The 5,909-nt window shown below is 44.7% G+C and overlaps 1 long non-coding RNA gene across 1 annotated transcript; it reads left to right on the top strand.

The window, feature by feature from the left end:
- The first annotated feature begins 1,405 nt into the window (after nt 1-1,405).
- On the top strand, nt 1,406-5,505 carry LOC310745655. The gene is made up of 3 exons (XR_014540284.1): nt 1,406-1,485; nt 4,222-4,363; nt 5,330-5,505. It is a non-coding gene; the product is annotated as an uncharacterized lncRNA (long non-coding RNA).
- The last annotated feature ends 404 nt before the right edge of the window (nt 5,506-5,909 follow it).

Here is a 5,909-nt window from a genome sequence, read left to right as displayed (position 1 = left end):
ATTTTATTTCACTTTAAAAAAGTAAAATGTGATACAGTCAGTAGTTGTAATTATGATTGGCAAGCAGATGAGCCAAAGTGCTACTATTCAATCTAAAGAAGAAAAATCCATATACAGGTTAACGGCAGTAACTGCTAAGTGCCAACATTAATTCCACCAGGAAAACTGAAGGCAAAGGAACACTGTTCTTTCTTCTAAGTAGATTGACACCAGAGGGGTAGAGAATAAGGAGAGAAAGAGTTATTAAAACAGGAGTAGCTGTTGATTAAACAGAACAACCTGGTGCGATAACATATCAGTTCACTTTGCAACTACTATGGAAAGAGTAAACCAATCCAATCTGAGCAACATTTAGAAAGGAAAACATGCAGTTTTGGGATTTGAGGGTGAAATAAATGCGATAAATATGTCTGATGAGCCATAGCTGCATATAGAAATTATTCCAGCCATTTTGCCCAATTTCTTCCCAACACCAAGCATCTATGGTTTTCCATATTCAGATTACTATGTCAACATCCAGCTGTCCATGTACCTAATCCATTTGGCATTCAGGGCTTCCATCTGAAAACTATTAAACCAGACAGACTGTGGGATTTTGCCACACAGCTTAAATGGTAAGAAATGGGAAATTTCACAATTGTAAAGACTCAGAGCAGGCAACAGAGTAGTAGCTTGGTTTTGGAGAGATTTCATCCCTGTGGAAGGAGCTGGGAACTCTGGCTTGCACATGTGAGAGAAACTAAAATCCTCAAACCACTCCACAACCTTTGTTTTCAGTGGTGCTCATGCCAGCACATTGTGTGCTGAGGATCGAACTAAACATGCTGTTTTCTCTTTGGCAGTATCTTCACGGACACACGCAAACTACAATGGTCTAACAGCAAAACCTGTGTTGCGGCTCAGGCTTCTGAAGGGGACAGTGACTCCAAAATGACCACTCTCCATTCCCAGCGGTGGTTCCATTGGGATGCTGAGTATATTGGCATTGCCTTTGGCCAGCCTGGTGGGGGTGGATTTGCTCCTGGCCTGCCCACTCACTCTACTTTAAGGGCTGTCACAGTTTCAAGTGCAAACTGCTTTTTGCAGAGATTTATAACTTGGCCATAAAAGTTCCCTCCTGGCTAAAATTTGCACTTCTTTCATGTTTTATGACACACATGCATAAAAATAGAAGTTACATTTTTCGAGGCGTATATTTCATTGCAGGACATGAAGATTTATGCTCGCAGCTCTCATGAATGCCTGGGAGTGTTAAATGTCTAAGTCTGCCTACAAACAGCAAGATAGGATTATAGACAATCAGCTGGTAATAGTTACTGTCCCTCAGACTCAAGTGATATGACATTGAGTAACAAAATAAAACAATGGAATTATTCCTGTCAGCAGTGGCCCCTGTGCAGTGGAGGCTGGTCCACCCACTTCAGTTGGCCATTGGCTAACTCCCATCCTGCCTGTCTTCTTAGGTACAACCAATCTGCAAAGAATGTAAGTAGTGTATTTCACCGCATACTGGTTGCCACCGTGTAATAGCTGAACCCCCCCCCCCTTTATGGACCCTGAAATTGGTCCCAGAGCGTTGCCTGAATAATAGTTGCAGGGGTAATTCTGAGATGAGCTGTGGGTTGGCACGGGGGGCTCCTGAGGCAGCCGAGTCTGGGCCCTTGTTGGCTTAGGCCCAGGCAGAGGTAGCTGGAGAGGTGAGGTGAAACCAGGCCTGGGCTGCCACTGCTGTTGCAGTTGCAGTTGTGTGGAGGCAAGAGGCAAGGAGGCAGCTTGGCCATGGCACCGTTGGCTCTTGCCACACGCTCAAGGCAAGGCAAAGCCAGACCCAGGCTTCTGCTGGTGCTGCTGCCGTTGCCAACATTGCCACTCACCTCAGGCTCCCTTAGGGACACCCCAGCCAAGAAGGGGAAGCAGTGGGCGAGCAACCACCTCCATCACCTGTCTGTGACCCCTTCCTCTGCCTCCAGCCTGTAATTCACCGCATAATGGTTGCACCCCCCTGTTTGGAAAGGAAAAATCGGCACGAGAAATGCAACCAATATGCGGTGAAATACGGTAATATGCACAAAACAGTAGTTCATATTAAACTTATTGTCTGGAAGGAAGAGATATTTTGCTTTTAAATCACTGTTTCCCCTATGAACTTTGCTGTGATGTCCAATTAATGAGTGCTTTGCACACCTTGAGAGCCACCAGGGTGAATACATGCAAACAGCCATGTCTTGTAACTCGGAAGTTGCTTTAGAAGCCCCTTTCTGTTTTTCAGTTCCCAGGTTGGTGGCTGTTACAGGGGTTTATTGAGCCTTTGTTACCATTCATGGCTAGTAGAATGCATTCATTTTGGTTGTCAAAAGCTGGACAGGCCTGTTATGCATAGCTCTCGAGGTGTTTTATTAGCTTCTGTCACAGACAATACAGAGTAATGTCAGATATTAGTGTTGAGCTGGTTTGCCAGGGACCCAGTGCCAAGTCGCTTAATACAACCGGGCTATCATTTTGCTTTTGAGCTACTGATCCACTAGTGATATATGCAAGAAGGGGTGCAGCGAGCAAACAGAAAACTGCCAGTAATCCCCCCCACAAAAAATGCACTTGCAGCACAATCAGCCCTAGTTCCTCCTAAGTGTCAGATCAAGAGATCAGGAGAGTGAAATTGACATGGCACCAGGAGGCCAAAAAGCCTCCCAAGGTGGGAAACAGATAAGCAGGCTCCCGGAGGACAGGGAAAAATTGTTGGCATCCATTTGTCTCAAGAGACAGTAGAGTGTGCCTCTGGAGATGAAGTGAAACTGCAGCAGCACCGAAGTGACCTCCCTGGGGCACAAGGCTGGGCAGTGTGTATGGAGGTCTTGGGCTGCCCAGATGACAAACCTCACTACATGGTGACACAATGTGGTCTCAAGTGAGAACACCCCTCAGGGACTGCCCTTCACTCCAGTGGGAAAATGAAGCACAGCACTTCCCTGAGATGAGAGCAAAACTTCGGCATTTTTTAATTTTTAAAAGGAGGGTGTAAATTCAAACAAAACAAAGCCTCTCCTCCACACTGGTCCTCATTAGGAAGGATTAGGAAGTGGGGTGCAATTTGTCCCTGTGCACAGAATGGCGAGAGACACGTTTCAGGCGTCCTTGCCTTATACAAGCCCTCATTCCACACATGCACACCATCCAACGTAATGACAGGCGTGAACAGTTTATAAAAAACATCTTTCACATTTAAGCTATTATGGATTCAGTGTGGTCTGAAGACGGGGACTTAAGGGTGTTCCTCTAGTCCAACTTGTCAGTGGTTTCATTCATTCTCTTATAGTTGCAGCTTTGAAATTAACAATTTCAAGACTCCTTCCTAAGTGTTGTGTGAAATATTTTCAGTGAAGTCCCAAACCACTAGAGTCTGGTTTGGTTTTCATGTTAATTGCACATCACAACAAGCTCAGTGGACTATTGAAGTCGTGTCCACCTTATGATTTTCAGTAGCATGTTAGCAAGTGCCTTCCCAGCTCTTTCCAGGCTAGTCTGCAAACCTCTGAGAGGCCTAGTTCTTCCATCAAGGAAGCAGCTCCAACATCCCCACGCACAGCCACGTTTCAGACTAGACAGTTAGCAGTCATGTGGTATCTTCCCCAATATCATGTGTACTGTACATCCATTTAGTAAATCAGTTTTCTCTTTTTGTTTTCCCTTTCTTTAGCAATGCAAATCTTCTTTTTTGACAATGGTGACCATTTTACTTAGAAACTAAAAGAAAGCTGCACCAATCCATGAGGACAATATCCAAAAAGTACTGGAGAAAGCTAGTCTTATTTTTCAGAAAATGACTTGACTTGTTATGAGATTTGCAACTGTTTTTATAGGGGGTATTTTCTTTTTGCAACTCTTTTCAGGCAGGTTCTCCTTCTTAAAAAAAATCCAACGCATATGCTTAGATATGCAAAATAAACATATTACATATAAACAAACTGACCAGGACTATATTCTGTCTCTTTTTGCCAGTATCTAATGGGTGGAATCAGGGAAACGTTTGTAGTCTAGGGAGACTGAAGCTACCTTGGGACCTTTGGAGTTGCAGCCAGGCCTGAGCCATGCAGGGTCTGCTGTTTGGTTCTCATATGGATTTCCTGAATAGATGGTCTATTTGTGTTGGGGGAAAGGCCCCAAGGAACATATATCAACCTAGGAAGGATGTTCATTTTAATTATATTTACTTTTACACCACAGGGGAAAGTAATTTGCTTCTGCAAATTATTCTTAAAGATATTCAGCCTTACTATGAATCTTCCTTCCATCCACTGAAATCGGAAGTGATGCCTCCGGAAAGAGCAGGAGAAAATATCTGTGATGGCCGTGAAGAGAGCAGCATGTGTGTAACATAGAAAATAAGTCTGTGTTTGGTTGTGGGAGTCACGAGGACAGAGGGGAGATTTGCAGGAAAGAGCTAATTTGTGTACTTTTGGCTTCTCTGAGAGGGAGTAAGGCTCAGTCATTCCTAAAGAGAAAAAGGAAGGGGACTGTAGCAAAGTAAAACTAAATGGAGATAAATGAGCCATTCCTTCCAGACGCCCTCTGCTCAGCTGCAAAGCCCCCTGGCACGTTTAGAATTCCCAAGCAATTAAGTAAAAAATGGGCTACTTAGGCTTTTTGCTTATTTAGTTGAATTCTGCACCCCTGGACCCATCCGCAACTGCTGGGCTCCATCCCAGACCTGACTCCCACCCCAGAGAACTCTACCGCCAAACTCTACCTGGTTACCAGATTCAATAGTATTATTTAAAGAGTGGGTAACCTAAAGCACAGCTCAGGCTGCAGGGCCCAAACAGATGCTTTTATGACTATACACCCTGGTAGGGTGTGGGGGTGATAGCAAGGGAGAAAAATCTGAGTTTTGCTGTTTGAGAACCTTGCTCTTACCTGCTCCACTGGGGAACTGGAAGGGAAAGCACAAAAGGCAGCCAGAATGGGAAAGGATCAGGTCAGCACCAGGAGGAAGAAGGCACAACTGCTCCCCCTCTCCCTGAGCCAGAGGTGAATTGTAATCTTAAGGGCGGTGTCAGGCCTGGTTGACATTTAAAGGACCCTTCAGAGGAGGCGGAGATCATAGGAGAGGTTGAGCTTCTTCCATGAACCCCTCCAGACACACAGCTAAGGTAACTCTGAGCAGCTAAGGTTAGTCAGTTACTGTGAGCAAGAAAGAGATCATTCCCGCTTCTGGTGAACTCACTCCACATTCAGAATTCTTTATGAATTTCAAAGAATGCAAGGTTAGAGATGTATGTGTTTCCTTTCACAAGGATGCATGTTTATAAAATACTCTTCCTGTATTTTATAGGCAAGTAATCACTGGTGTCTCCAGCAACTTCTGTGGCTAATAGTGCTTATGTTCACCTGATGCTGGTTTGCCACCTACTGCTGTTCCTGATCAGGATCACCTGGTCTCAGTTGTCTATGCTCTACTGCAATATGCCCTGTGTGGGGCTGCCCTTGAAGACAGTCCAGAGTTTGCAGCCAGTTCAAAACATGGTTGGTAAGTGGGGCAGCCCAATGGGACCATGCTCCTAAAAGAACTGCATGGGCTGCCAGGGAGCTACTGGGCCCAATTCAATGTGTTTGTGCTGTCATATAAAACCCTAAATGGCTTGGACCCAAGTACCTAAAAGAGCACCTTCTGCAATATCTATGATCTTAGGCCCTGTTGTTCCTTCCACCACCAAAGGCTGCTTCTTTGACTTTGACCCATGACAGCGTATTTTCAGTGGTGGCTGCCCGTTTGTGGAATGCCCTTTGTGGTGAAATGCATATGATTCCATTATCATTTACTTTCAGGGGGAATTTGAAAACATTCCTCTTTACTCAAGTATTTGATGGCCGAACAATACTGCATAAAATGTTTTTAATTGCAACTGCTTTTA

This window comes from Podarcis filfolensis, assembly GCF_964270895.1.
Source record: "Podarcis filfolensis genome assembly, chromosome: 12".
Lineage (NCBI taxonomy): Eukaryota > Metazoa > Chordata > Lepidosauria > Squamata > Lacertidae > Podarcis > Podarcis filfolensis.
The sequence above is the reverse complement of the archived record's forward strand: the minus strand, read 5'-3'. Positions and strand labels throughout refer to the sequence as shown.